General features: G+C 40.5%; 1 protein-coding gene across 19 annotated transcripts in view; it reads left to right on the top strand.

Annotated features, from left to right (window-relative positions):
* The window catches only part of MAGI1 (membrane associated guanylate kinase, WW and PDZ domain containing 1), a 592,032-nt gene that overhangs the window by 163,833 nt on the left and 412,497 nt on the right, over nt 1–15,702 (top strand). The window lies entirely within an intron of this gene.

The following is a 15,702-nucleotide window of genomic DNA, read 5'->3' as shown; positions in this document are numbered from 1 at the left end:
TGAATTCTGTTTGTTAAAGTGGCAAGAATCAGAAAGTCAGCAAATTCAGATTCATGGATTTAGAAAATGCATTGGCTTTGGGTTGAAAGTGAATCTTTTCTCCAGTTGCTTGATATGAATTAACTTACTGGTACATTTGTCATTGCTATTAAGAGGCCCTTCTGACACTTTTTCTGCCAGACATGTCTGAACCAGTGAATTTTAAATATCCTTATGATATAACTGTTGTCTCTTGTTTCCTTGATGTGAGTGAAGTAATTACATAGTAGCTAGCACATAATAAGCCCCTGGATAAAAGTAAATAAATGTTGTACCAAAGAGATACACTCAAAAATATCAAAATGGAATTTGAAACAATGTTCAAGTAACCCACAGGAAGGCTGGAAAGGGAAAAGAGAAAACTCAGAAAATAAAAAATAAAATTATAGACTTAACCCTAACATATCAGTAGTTTCATTAAATGCAAATTGTCTAAGTATATCGATTAATCTAAAGACAGAAACTGGCAGGGTGGACTGAAAATATGACCTAACTTTATGCTATCTTCAAAAAACTTGCTTCAGGGGCGGCCGGATGGCTCAGTTGGTTACAGCGCAAGCTCTGACCAACAGGTTTATGAGTTCGATTCCCACATGGGCCAGTGAGCTGCGCCCTCCGCAACTAGATTAAAGACAACAACTTGAGCTGAGCTGCTGCTGAGCTGCTGAGGGGTGGCTGGATGGTTCAGTTGGTTAGTGCACGAGCTCTTAACAACAAGGTTGCTGGTTCGACTCCTGGATGGGTTGGTGAGCTGTAGCCCCTGCAACTAGATTGAAAACAGTGACTGGACTTGGAGCTGAACTGTGCCCTCCACAACTAAGACTGAAGGGCAATAACTTGACTTGAAGCTGATGGGTCCTGGGAAAAGCACACTGTTCCCCAATAAAGTCCTGGAAATGCACATTGTTCCCCTTCCCCAATACAAAAATCTTAAAAAAAAAAAGAAAAAAGAAAAAGAAACTTGCTTCAAATAAAATGACACAGGGCAGATCCAATATAAAGGGATGGAAAAAAGGTATGTCATGGAAATACAATTAAAAGAAAGCAAAGGTGGCTATATTAATATCAGTAGACTTCAGAACAAATAAAACATCCAGAGACAGAGAGGGACATCTTATAAAGATGAAAAAGAGCCATTTCATGACATTGACATAGCAATTCTATTATAAATGTGTATGCACCAAACAACAGACCTGCAAACTATGTGATGCAAAAACTCAGACGAAAGGAGAAATAGACAAACCACAATTATAGGTGGATAGTTCAACACCCCTCTCCCAACAATTGATAGAAGAATGAGAGAGACGATTTCAAAGATATTGAAGAATTTAACACCATCCGCCATCAGGCTTTATAGAACACTCCACACAACAAAAGTAGAATACACTTTCTTTTCAAGCACTCACAGATCATATACCATGATAGGATATCCTGAGCCATAAAGCAAACCTCACCAAATTTAAGAGAATTGCATCATACAGAATATGTTCTCCAGTCACAGTGTAATCAAAGTAGAAACTAGTAAAAGAAAAACAGGTCCAGCTACTTGGGCTTCCTGTAGTGTTTCTTGAATACAGTAAGCCTATTCACATCATTTGTAGTGTCTGTCTAGAATGTTCTTCCCTCAGGTATTTTCCTGGCTTTTTCATTCCGAGCTCTAAGTTCAATACCATCTCAGAAACTTCTGTAGTTACCTTATCTGAAGTAATCTCTGTGTAGCCCCCTCTCGCTCCCATCTTCCTGCCTTCACTCCCCCAACTTTTGTATCACATTGTCATTTTCTTCTCAGCACTTATTCACAGCTGAAGTTACTTTTTTTGTTTATTTCCTTATTTATCAGCCAGTATTATGCACAAGAATATTAGCCCCAGAAAAGTAGGAATTACATGCGGTGCACAGTATCCCAGCCCCGAGGGCCGTAGGTTCTGAGTGAGAATTTGTTGAATGGACAGTGGATTTCTATCACCCAGGTAGCCATGTAGACTAGTTACCTAATGATATTCTTGCTGCCACAGAAAGCCACTAGGGATGATTGTGTGAAAGTTAGTAAATAAACTCTTTCCTGCATGTAAACTAGCCTGTCTCTTCAGCTAACCTTTAGTGTCATGTATTTGTTTACATAGCTAAGGAAACTTGTGGGAGCTCGGATTAAAATCGGTTGAATATGCTCAAAAGCATTCAGAAGCCTGCAAACGTAACATGTGGAAAAAAGGCATGTGGTTCCCTAAAGTTAGTTGTAATAATGAAATAAAAATCAAAGCCAGTGAATCTTAAATTCACTGGAATTTAAAAATGAATATTCTTTATTTTAGATGGTATAGCAAAGGCTTGCAAGTAGGTAATTGAGTAACAATAGTGGTTACCCTATTAAATAGATACTTCAAAATATAAATGCACATCAAGTGAAAGGTCATCGTCAAAGTTTTTACTTTTTCTATTTTGAGTTGGAGTTGTACATACGCTGTTGGGTAAGTTGGAGAGGTCGTAAAACATGGGGGATGGAAGTATGACAGATCTAGGTGCTAGTAGTTCTTGCTCTGTTACTCATTTTCTCGCTGGGAGATGTGGAAAAGTGATTTACCCTACCAAGCCCTAGTTATCTCCTCCATAAAGGGGGCAATGATGAAAGCATATCAGTAGAGTTTGTGTGAGGACTTTAACAACAACAAAATAATGCATGTTTAACCTGTTTGCTTGACATAATCATATCCTGGGGGAAGCTGTGAGTAGGGGTCAAGCCTCCCCACAGTGGAGAATAATTGGACTTGAAAACTCAGCAATATTCATAACGGTATGCCATTTCCTTCAAAGTAGACAGAGACGCCAGGGTTACATTTAAGGTGGGCGCTTTGCCTGGTTGATAGTCATTGCAGTCAGCATTGAGACTGTCTGGTGTCTTTGGGCGAGGCCAAGCTGTGGAGGTGCAGACATCAACAGGAAGTCCTGGTCTTCTGAGAGAGGTGGCCCGAAAAATGAATACGGCAAAACCCACGGTAATTGCTGGAATAGGTGTTCTGAGCTGGCTGCTTTGTGGCACAGAGGGGGGCCTCTGGCTTCACCCAGGAGCCTCGGAGGCTGAGTGACTGTGGACCTGATAAAGGAGGAGCAGTTAGCAGAGAGTACTTGCAAAACAGATTGGCATTGGAGCTCACCCAATCACAGAGGGCTAGCAGTTTGGCTGTGAGGAATTGCTTGTATGCTTTTTATTGTTTTGTGACTTCCCCTCCCTAGCAGTTTCATTTTCAATGTGTCTAGTCTTATTACGTGTGCTAAAAGCACACTGAAATTCTCACTGTTGTTTTGAAGATTCTCTCAGCTCCTCCCGTGGCATAATTTTTAAAGGGCTTAACTAAAGGGTAAGGCACGAGGACCATACAGAACTAGCTGCATTTCTAAGTACTGATTTGGCAGATACCAGTTGTGCTAATAAAATGTGGTGGTCAGTGGGTCTGCAACGTGATGTATACCCACGGCTGAGCAGTTGCTCCCTTTCGGGCCACAATTAAATATTTGTCTACGGGTGCACAAGAGAGAGGTGCTTCCAAAAGGGGGCTTGGTTGGGAACATGAGAGACCAACAGGCACCCTGGCGTGGTGACAACAAGATGTGAAAGACCTCTTGATAAATGACAGTCTGAAGTCTCTCAAGAGAGTCTTGGCACAATCTTAAAAGCAAGGCCCCCACAATTACTACTCACCATTCACAAAGCCCAGGAGTGGATGAAGTATGTAAATTAGAAAATGATGGTGTGCTCCTCCCTGTAACCTTGTGTCCCCATATGTGGTGGCAAGTTTCAGATTTGCCTTGTTCAATTTTAAATATGCAGTAAACACTTTAAATACTTGTCACCTTTCTTTTTCTTTAAGTCAGTATAGTTCCAAGTGGGTGTTTTCTCTAAACTCCCATTCATACAAGTAGGTTTTCTCCAGTAGGTACTTTTCAAATTTTCTCTTGCCAAAAATCTTTCTGGAATTTTGTTTTGCTTTGCTTGGGTTTTCCTGCCAAAATCTGAAGACCAGGAGTCATTTAGTTTTTTGCTTTTTTTGTTCAAACACTTGACATTCTTTCAGTGGTTTCATGCCAGCTGTCAAGGGGAAGAGGCCAATCTTCAACTCTATTTTATAGAGTAAGTGTTCTATTTTGTGTACTTTGGAAGAAGAATGGTCAAATCCAACAGGGAGCATGGTTACAATGAGATGCCTTATCTCTATACTTCTTTCCTTCACACACCCCATTCTTAAAAGATAAGGGAAGGGGCCGGCCTGGTGGCTCAGGCGGTTAGAGCTCCATGCTCCTAACTCCGAAGGCTGCTGGTTCGATTCCCACATGGGCCAGTGGGTCTCCACCACAAGGTTGCCGGTTCAATTCCTTGAGTCCTGCAAGATTGAACACGGCACCTTGAGCTGAACTTCCGCTGAGCTCCCGGATGGCTCAGTTGGTTGGAGCACATCCTCTCACCCTCAAGGTTGCCAGTTTGACTCCCGCAAGGGATGGTGGGCTGCGCCCCCTGCAACTAGCAACGACAACTAGACCTGGAGCTGAGCTGTGCCCTCCACATCTAAGGACAACTTGAAGCTGAACGGCACCCTCCATAACTAAGATTGAAAGGACAACAACTTGACTTGGAAAAAAGTCCTGGAAGTACATACTGTTCCCCAATAAAGTCCTGTTGCCCTTCCCCAATAAAATCTTTAAAAAAAAAAGATAAAGGAAATCAAAATCACTAGTTTTGAGTGTTAGTCCGGACTTGTTTTAGTTTCTGTGAACAGTAATGCTACTTAGGTTATGTAAACCCTTCTCTCCAGGCTGCCCTACTCTCCCTCACAATTAGAAGGGGATGTTCTCAGCAAGGAGAAGGGGCGGCTGGGGAAGCCACCCTTCTCAAGGTTGTCCAGTAAGTTAGGGGAAGGGTTCCGAGCAGTGGGGAGCGCTGATTCCAGCTCGGTGTTAGAAGTGGGAACATCCTTGGGAATAAAGGTCACGGTGGGGACAATGCTGGCCCCCACAGCCTTCATGAATTTTAGAATGCAGCATCAGATGCAGACCTGCTCCTCATTTCACAAACGAGAGGGGAAATCATGTAAGTTCAGAGAGGCCCAATTACTCATGTAAGGATGCACAGCTGATGATTGGCCGAGTATAAATGCCAGGCTAGTGTTTACTTAAAAAATACCATATAACCTTCCTAAAACTATCCAGTGCCACCCCTCTCCAATTTTATGTGCTTGTTTGCTTCAATTTAATACTATAAACCTTTTCATTTGTTACCTCCAGATGTTACAAGTGGGATTCATGATAAATAATGGAGGTATCATCATTTCTTTATATTTTACTTACCCATAATATTGAATTGGAAGTGTTGCTACCTTGATAAACTTTGGACAAGTGTTCCAGTGCTTAATCACATGGACACATCTGATTATTTTTAGTGGGTTGCATAATATAATATTGCTAATCATAAACTATATTGGAAATTGATTGCAAATGTTAGCCAGCCTGTTGAATTGGTATTGATTGATAAGGTGTCTGACACAAAGTCTGGCTATGGGAGTCTGGTGGAAGTAATGTCTACTGGGAGAAAATGTGTGTGGTAGCATATTTCCCAAGTACTGGTTATCTGGGATTTAACATTTAGAAAATCGATTGAATCCATTTTCTTTTTTGAAACTTATTTCATGTTTTCCATGAGAGCTTTCACTCGAGTTATGGTCGAACCAATCATGGGTTGGTAATAAAATGAACCATGCCAGTGACAGCTACACCCCAATTTTTTTTGTTTCTTTTTTGGAAGCGGCTTTTTTTTTTCTTCTTTTTTTGATAGTCATTCCTTTTACAATATTTTTTCCAGGTGTGGCTTTAGCAGTACATAAATAGCTTCAGGTGGATTTGTGATTATTAAAAAATCAGACTCATCCTTAAGATAAAATTACAAGAGCTGCACTGCCCCAAACAGAGTTCCCCTCTGGCGCCGTGTGTGCCGAGACACTATTGGTGTGTTCAGTTCATGACACTTGTTTTTGTATTAGGGGTCTGAGCGGTGCTGGCAGTCAGGACGCGGAAGGACCCTTTGCATCCGTATGTGCACTGAGCTTTGTTTGCATCAACGATTATCTCATGAATGTCAGGAATACAATTTTCCACCTATGTAGATGCTGTTGTGATTAATAAGACACCGATTCATTTCTAAGCATTGATGAATGCAGACTAGATTTGGAAGATTATGTGTTTTATCAGTTCACACTTACTGAAAGCACTGCTTTCATGTAGGGGTCCATACCCCCCTGCCCCCCGGCTCCATACGCACGTTATAAATGCTCCTTATACTTGAAAAAACTTGGAATTACAGATCAAAGTTAATTCTCTTTGCCTTTCAGGGATCTGGGATGATTTCATATTTTTGGTGATCATCCCTCAGAGACTTTGCCCAACACCAACAGCTGGTTTTGCCATTGCAAATGTGGTTCCGCAGCAACTCTCTTATTACAGCGGGTTTGTAATAGTACAGTACTATGTAACTGGCTCCTTTTGATTTTAGAGTAGAGCCTAATATGCTCAGAAATAGGTTCATTTGCCCTGAGCCTGTATATTGCTTTTCTATTGCTGCCAGAACAAAAGTCAACAAATTTAGTGGCTTGAAACAATACAAATTTATTTTCTCTTGTAGAAGGTCAGAAGTCCGACATGGGTCTCACTGGGCTAATACCAAGGTGTCAGCAGGGCTGTGTTCCTTTCTGAATGCTCTAGGGGAAGATCTGTTTTCTTGCTCATTTGGGTTGGTGGCAAAATTCAGCTTGTTGTAATTGTGGTCGTGAGGTCCCATTTCCCTCCTGGCTGTCAACTGAGAGCTGTTCTTAGCTTCGCAAGGCAACCCATTTTCTTCAGCTTGCAGCCATCCTTCTTGCATCTTTATAGCCAGCAACAGCAGATTGAGTTCCTTTTGCTCTTGCAATCACTCCTCTTCCTCTGTCCTGTCTCTGTGACCTGGAAAGGTCCTCAGCTTTTAAGGACTCATGTGATTAGGTTGGGCCACCAGATAATCCAGGGTAATCTCCCCATTTTAAGGTCCATACCCTGTATTGTATCTACAAAGCCCTTTTGCAGTGTAAAGTAACATATTCACTTGGGATAGGGATATCTTTTGGGCACCATTATTCTGCCAAACACAGCTTGTCCACTATTGGACTTTAAAATTTGAAACCATGTTAATTTGCTTAGATTTCTGCCCTTGGAATTTGGAGAGCAGAGCATTAATCACTAAACATACAGCGTCATCAATAGTGCTTACTCCCTTTCTTCTAATCCCCCATCTTAGTGCTCGAAAAGAGCCATTTAAGGAGATCCAGCCATAGATTTGAGATGATACTGCCCCGTAGAACAAAAACAGTACAGAAACTGGGTCTAGCTGGAGAGAAGTGCTTACTTTCAGTTTCGGAGGTGAAGAGTCTTTTCATAGTTGGATGGGTCTTCGCCGTCCTCCTCGTTCAGCTCCAGAAGTTCAGCTCCAGAGTTAGCCTGTGATGCTGGCGCTTGATATTTACCCAGCTTGGGACAGAACCTGATGAATCCATGGCCCTCCTCTGGCCCTCTGTTAAGACGTGCTGAATTAATATTGAAAGGTAGAACTAGATAAGAACTTTCAGCTTACTGTGCAGATAGAAGCATTCCAGGCTCAGGTCTCCTTTTAGCTGACTTGAAATCTCTCTCTTCTGTGCTGCTCAGAAAGCCGATGGGCCCTTGTCACTGCAGAATGAAGCTATGTTAATTAATATATTATGAAAGCAACTGTAGTTGAACATGCACTTTGTATGAGTGAGTGGTTACTGGTTTATCTGGAAGAAAGTGCTCAGGGAATTTTTTGGATGGAGTTAAGTCTCACCGTTGTAATGGTAGATACAGAGATGCTGCTTATTTGTACACATGATTCATATTTGTTTTTTTAAAAAGTTGTATTACAGGCAATTGGAAGGATTTGGTGGGAAAATAACTCATATGTTCCATAAATGTGAGTAGAACTGTACTTTTGAATACTGAAATGATGCAGGAGAAAGCTTGTCCATCTCTGTAATAATTATCTCAGCAATCATAGCAATTTCCTCCATGCCAGGAATACATAGTTTGGGAATGAGAAATTTAGTGTGTCACAGAGCGAATGTAGATGAGTAAGCCTTGACATAACGATGCACCTGACACATCTGTGTTTGGCCCCCTTGATGCAACCTTCCTAGGTCAAACGCATTTTAAAGTTTAGACCAAGGGCTGCTTGGAGGCGGAAGAATATATATTAGGCTGGTGCAAAAGTAATTGCGATTTAAAAGGTTAAAAACAATTGCAAAAACCGCAATTACTTTTGCACCAACTTCCTCCTAAGAGGAAGGCCTTTGGAACAGGGTGATTTGACTCTACAGTTAACCAACTAGGTCTGTGTGACTTCGGCATTATCTCATTTTTCTGAGTAAGTTCCAGATGATAATACTGTATCCTACAGAGACTTTTGAGCATTGAGAGACTTAAAATAATATTGTTGACACTGTGCCTGGCATATAGTGAAGTGGTCAATACATGGAAGTACTTCTTTTCCCATCTCTTGCCCGCTTGCCGTCTTGCCTCCTAATTCAACATGAACTTTCCAGTATCTAATAAATCTTAGGCTTTTGGTCATAAGTGCTGCTGTTTTGCCCTTGTATCAGGGAGAAGAATGGAATATAGGAAGGAAAAAAAGGAGAACTACCCATAGTTAGTGATGAAGATTTAGGTCTATGAGCAGCACTGAGTTTCTTGGGACTGTAGAAAGAAAAATCCTTATTTTTAACTTTTTCTTTTTGGTAGTCAGTATCCCCTGGGACTATGCCATGTGGTGGCCCTGGAAGTGGCATGCATTTGTACAGCGACTCTCAGGATCCCAGAACTATGGGACAACCATTGAAGCTGAGAAAACACAAATTGAAGATGAATGAACTATTTCCGTCTAACAGAGCTGTTGAGAAAATCCTGGATCTCAATTTCTCAAAAAACTGTGCAGGCTGAAAATATAAGTATCAACAAAATAAATAATGACAGTATTGGAATATAGCCCAAAGAATAAAATGAAATATTATTGAATCTATAATGATAACAGTAAATGATGGGATAGATAAATACATGGGGAAGAAGCGACAAATCTTCCTTACAGGTTAATTCCAAATGCTATAGGTTGGTACTCTCACCTCCAGAACAGACAACTTAATTTGCCTCCTCTGAAGAGTGGTATGGACATAGTGACTTGCAAAGACAAGGACCTGGAATGAAAAATAGCGACTTTACAGTGGAGAAACCTGGCAGATCAAGGTCAACATCATCAGTGATGAGCTATGTTGACAGCATGAACCACTAATATGATGTGATGAGAAGGGCGTCTCACAGTTTGGTATTTTTTCCAAAACTTAACAAAACTTGCTAGTTTAATCATGAGAAAAACATCAGACAAACCCAAAGTGAGTGTCATTTTACAAAATACCTAGCCAGTACTCTTCAAAACTGTCAAAGTCATGAAAAGGAAGGCAAGTCTAAGTAATTTGAATGGGAATAAGCAAATCTTTATTTTAAATACTTTTTAACCAGGTGATTACCCTGGATTACAGAACCTGAACTGCCAAGGGTATGAAATGCTGGACCTCCTGGAGAAGTAGGAAGCCTTGCTGTGGAGTAGGATGCAGGGCGGTGTTACAAATTCCTGTCCTATCAGAGCAAGTCAGGCACTGTGAGATGAAGCTGTAGAATGTTCCTAAGGGTAGTACTCAGAGGATAAGTTAACTTCCTCTTATCTATTTTTAAAGCCTTTCTTACTTCTTTCACTAATGTTATCGTTGCTACTATGTTTAAAAGGTGTTGAGAAAAAGCTCATATTTGAAGTGTGAAGTTGGTCATGTGTCCCATCTTCAAAACCTACAGCAAAGAGTTTCTGGGATCAGATTGTTAGAGCATCCTAATGGCAAAACTGTCGACGTCTCAATATAATGCCCTTAGTGTAATTAGAGAGAGAGATAATTTAAAAAAATTTAAAAATCCACAGTGGTGGATGTCAGGTTGGTGTGGTCTTCTGACTTAGGAAAAGTCAGTAAGAAAAATATTTTTCTCAATTGTCTATTAATTTTTTTCCAAAGTTTTATTAGACTGAGTAGCCATACTTAATTAGCCCAGAAGCAGATGAAGGCTCTTTTAGGCAAAAACAACTTTTCAAATGTTACACAGAAGTCTGATGTCTAATCCATTTCAGTACGTTTTAAAAATAATACTCCTTTCTACTTTTTACCCCAATCATCTTCATATGTAAGTAGCTTATAATGCTAGCACTGAAATGCCTATACCTATTGCTGGTATAATAATATTACTATCTTTTTGTTTCGGTTTTGTTGTGTTCCCTTATCCATTATGAAATCATAGCTATTCATTCCAAAAACTTGAATATTCAGAAAAGTAAGATGAGGAAACTAGAACTCACTCTAAATCCTACCACTCATTGATAATGTGTTTTAACCATTTTGGTGTATATTTTTCCATATTTCTTTCTGTATGTGTGTTTGTGTGTGTGCAGTACTAAAATGGGATCGTACATATAAAATATCTATATGTGAATATATGTATATGATTTAAAAATTATATATAATTTTAACTTTAAAATACTGTGGACATGTTTCCTCATTGAGGAGTATGTACTTCTATATTACCTTTCGAAGTGTTTTAGAAGGCCATTGTATAATTGTGCCATAATTTATTTTTAAAATGTCCCTTTTTGATGGACATTTAGCTTCAGTAAGTGTGCTGGTAAGTGTTTAAAAACTGGTTCTCCTGGGGGGAAAGAGCCCTGATTTGAGGCAGTTGCTGATTTCCACCCACTGTGGCTGATTTCCCACTACCAGTATGAAGTCACTGGACGTGGAGTTAAGAAAGATGCTACTCGTGAGCCAGTACAAACTGGCTTCAGCAGCCTGCTGCTTAGGTTATAGTTGTAAACCACTGATTTTCAGGATAGTTCTTTAAGAGAAGTATTGTTTAGTGCTAGACAGAGTCTAAACATGATCAGAGACACTCTCAACTGGCGTGAAAAAGGATGTGCCTACCATTGGCCAACATATTTAGTTGATAAGCTGTCAAGTTTTTTTTTTTTCTTTTCACTACTTCTCTTAGGCTTTTCGTAACTAACCAGCTTCAATTTTCAAAGATAATATTTTAAAACATCTTAAACCAATATGGTCCTTAAAAGTGGTTAATGCATATTCTGTGTCGTTTTGCTTTTGAAGCTGTTACTTTCTCCTCTACTTCATGGATATCTTACCTTCGGCTGTTGGTGTGTGTATGTTTGGTGGCGTGGGGTAGGGATGCAGATCCTACTTCCCCCGGGGAACATCTGTAAATATGTAGTGTTCATTTAAACTTAAAATGTGTTTTAATATTCCCATGGGTGTTTTGGTGTTTGGGAGCTAAAGAGGTTAAGATGGAAAGAAACGTGGCATTTTTCAGCAAGCAGATGTTTCCTATAACTTACTAAGATGTTAAATTATTGATAACCAAGAAAAAGAAATGGCTTCTAGTAATATTACCTTCCTGATGAAAAACCCTAAGCTCTAAATGCTACATTAGATGTGGAAGGTATTTAGTTGGCCACTTTCAGGAGGAAATGGAGAGAGCTATTCTGTCCGTTTCTTTGTTCATGAATCCATTAATGGTGGAAAGAGGTTGGGTCAGCTAAGAGGAGATTTATCTTTGAAGATAATGAACCTTAGGCAAAACCCTTTCAACAATCCATTTCGCTTGTACATCTAGCTTTTGTAAGGTTTTCATCACCATTCATATGTTTTTTAACAGCACCAAGTTTGGGAATTGACTTTGGACGTCTAGGACTGCTGGGCCCCTTGTTTTTTCCATCCATGCAGTGGGGTGTGTTCAGTTACCTCCTATAGGAAGAGCACAAGCAGGCGAATTGCTTTGGAACTGGGAAGGGTTCTTGGACAGCAAGCACTTGGAAAGGAGTCCAGATGTGATGTGCACACAAGATCTGCTATTTGGGCATCTGCAGCTCTGATAGTTGGTTCCGTTTCTCCTTCGAGATCCCCCGAGGGCTTAGGATAAAGGCAGGGCCGGGATTCTCAAAATAATGTCAAGTTCCAAATTTGCAGGGGTGGTGGGTAGTCATGGGTGGCTTGACCAAATAACTTTTATTCCTCTTTCAATTAAAACAAATTAATTCTTAAACTTTTCTTAGGGGAAAAAATGGTATAATAATCAGTAACTTTTTGATTATTTTGTACTAGGCATGATGAAAGTAATTTTGTTTAATTCTAAAAACTCTAGGCAATACATTTTTAAATGTTCTCTGTTTTACCAGTGAAAATACTGAGGTGAAGAGTTTAAATAATTCATCTAATGTCCCACCATCTTGTAAGTGGCAAAACCAGGATTCATATGTGGTCCCTCAAATTCTAGAGCCCAGTATGCACTCCTGCCCCTCATGTGGTGGAATTGGAGAAGGCACGTGCCAAGTATGTGTCCACCATTAAAATGGAAGTGTTACACAAAGCCTCCTCAGTACCCAGATCAGTTCAGGCACGTAGTACAGGCTCAGCAAATATTCATTGTTCAAAAAGTATGTATGTCGATTGCTTAGGGTTGGGTTTTTCTCGCTTTTATTTCACTCCCATGATAATGGACATTATGTACTAAGCCACTGGTACTGCTGAAGAAGCCACCTGGAGGCAGAACAGAGAGGAGAAAAAAAGGTGTTATTGATAACAGCAGTGGATGCAGTGTGTATGTCAGTAGAAACAGGCTGGAGAAGGTTTTATTTAGCTTTGTGTGGCCCTCCATGTAACTGCCACTGTCCCTGCACTAGTGAAATGACTAAAATGAACTACATGAATAATAGGAACTAGTGGGAATATCTTCTCCTTCACTTAACAAACATTTATGGAGCCCCTTCTTTGTCAGGAATTGTGCCGGGCGGGGACGGGGAATATAACAGAGAGGAAGATGGCTAAGACCCCTGCTTTTTGGAACCCATTTTACTTCTGTTTCAGAAAATGAAATGGACCATAAAAAGAGGAGACAGGATAGTATCTGGACCCCTCCCTGTCTGCCACCGAGAGCGCTCCTCAATCATGTCCTGACAATAAGTAGACATTATCTCACTTCACATGTATTTCAATATGTGCTTCTAATAGAGAGATTGTTCTAAAAGTAATTTTAAAAATTTAAAGTTAAAAAATGAACTGTACTGCCTTAGTCATCAAATATCCATCCAATGTTCTAATTACTAATTATCAAATGTCAAAAATATTTGTGCTCTTTGATTGAATAAAGATCTAAATAAGGTTTACATTTTGAGATTGTCCTTTATGCTTTTTTAAAAAAATAATCTGTTAAGTTCCTTCTCCATTCACGCTGCTCTGCCCAAGTCTCCCTCTCTCTGCAGTTCATTTTTGAAGAAACTGGGTTGTTTGTCCTGTAGTTTCCCACAGGGTGGATTAGCTGATCCCATCCCTATGGTGTCAGTTTACATGCTTCTCTGTATTTCCTTGAAGTTGGTCGGTGCATATCTTCCTTCTTTGTGTGAATGAGAAACGGAGTGAGTTGGTCAGGTTGAGAGGATCACCTTGAAATGCAAAAATGAAATTCTAACAAAGTATAATTGTCTTAGAGTTTATTAGCTTACCTGAGCCATCGTCATTCCCCCGGAGCGTGCCTTGTTAGGATTGCATTCTCCTCATCGTTATTCACCGTCAGCTCTGTCCTCTGTTGCGTCTTAGCTGCCTGTCTTAAATTTTGTCCCAATCTGAATATGCTAAGACACAGGGGCACCAAGAAAGCCCTTTGACTGTGTGTCAGTTAATGACTGTATTATGATTATGTTGTTTCTTTTGGTTGGCATTTACTGTCGGTTGTGAATTATTGCCATTCGTTGTGGTGATAACTATTTGAACTCCATGTTGGTAGATAAGAATCAGGCCTCTTATTATACACCATCTTCTACCTCTGAGAAGGTCGGTGTGGGGTAAACAGTGGGGAATGGTACCGACATGGATATCACCTATATGGACCTTATATTCCATAAGAGGGCACCGTCATATAAACATATACACTGTGGCCAAAGTACAGGAGTCCTCAGTGCTGGAAACAGTACAGGGGATGATGCAGTCCTGGCGAGTCCACAGAAGGGCTCAGGTTTCCCGGGGACCCTGGTCCACACTTTGAGAACCACTGGTCTAGATTACTGTGTGTGTTTCCTGGAGTTCTGAGATATCTCTGATTCTAAGATTCTAATGCAAAAGTTTAGACTACTTACCTTCGATGTGTATGTGAAGAGTTTATAACCAGCACTCACAAGCCTCTTAGATTTACATTGAACCACCACTGCCCCTTCCTCTGACTTGACCCCCAGCTCCTGGGGTGGGCGTGTGGAACACACTGGGCAGAGAAACGTATCCCTTTGGCTGTAGTGATCGATTCAGAAGTGGGCGTGTGACCCAGTCAGAAACAATTAGAGCTAACACTGTGAGCTTTATTGGTGCAATAAGAAGAAAGGTACAGTCTCCTTTTTTTCAGACTTGAACCTGAGATGGTGTTCGCCTGGAGCATCTCTCTCCATGGTCCTACCACATAGATCCTGAGAATGAAGCCCACAGAGATGGAAGAAACACAGTCTCAATGATGCAAACTGTGCCTCCTGACTCAAGTCGTGCCATGTTATTATATAACATATTAGTTATGTTATTTGTAGAAGACAATATAGTCCCTGGGGGCGGGGTGACTTGAGTTAGTTTGACTTAGATTTCCTGTTTCTTGGAACCCAAAGAATCCTAACTGATCTAGATGCCTTTGGGGGTCCCTGCGTGGGCTTCAGAAATTGCGGTCAGGATATTGTGATTGTAGACAGGCTGGCCTCATAGGCTCCTGACCCCAAAAGGCTAAGGACCCCTGATGAAGATGTTTGTAAATTAGAGTGGAAGCTGTACTCTTGACTTAAAGGAAAGAGATCACGGCCCTGTCACTCCCCATTCTAAACTCCTTGACATGGACGATGACATCACTGATGTAACTGGAATGAGAGATGTGATCCTCACAGACTGGCTGTAAATTGCAAGAAAATCCTGGAGAAATCTCAGATGTTAATGAACAGGCTTCTAAAACTGTTCCCATTTGTGGCATAAGCATCAGGAACTCATCTATGGAGATTTCCCAGAAAATGGTAATTTTATGCAGTGCAAGCTGAAAGGCAGAAAAAAAAATTGCACGGTAAAAAACACTACTTTCAAGTGTGGTGATTTTTTTTTTTTTTCATTTTGAAATACTTGGTTGTACAGCAGAAAAGATTTGTTTCTGTTTGGGTGCTGACTGTTGGACATTCTGGTAAATCTGCTTAAAGGTTAGTCTACTGATGATTAATAAATTGCTGGGATGATGCCCAGGGTGGTGCAGTGGATGCTTCTCGAGCTGTATCCCTGTGTGTGTGCAATGCATATGCTTAAGGTACATGATTCTGCTCAGCAATTTCTGAATGGATACCCAGGCTACCTTTATTCCTCCACTTTGCTTTTTATTGTTGTTTTGCTGGAGTGGACTCCATCACATTGATGGAATCAACATTGTAAAAACAATGAGTTAACTCGGTTCAGGGGCTCTCTAATTCTCACC

The sequence above is a fragment of the Rhinolophus sinicus genome, linkage group LG10 (assembly GCF_036562045.2).
Source record: "Rhinolophus sinicus isolate RSC01 linkage group LG10, ASM3656204v1, whole genome shotgun sequence".
NCBI classification, from domain to species: Eukaryota; Metazoa; Chordata; class Mammalia; order Chiroptera; family Rhinolophidae; genus Rhinolophus; species Rhinolophus sinicus.
Note: the sequence above shows the minus strand (reverse complement) of the source record. Positions and strands in the feature narration are given on the sequence as shown.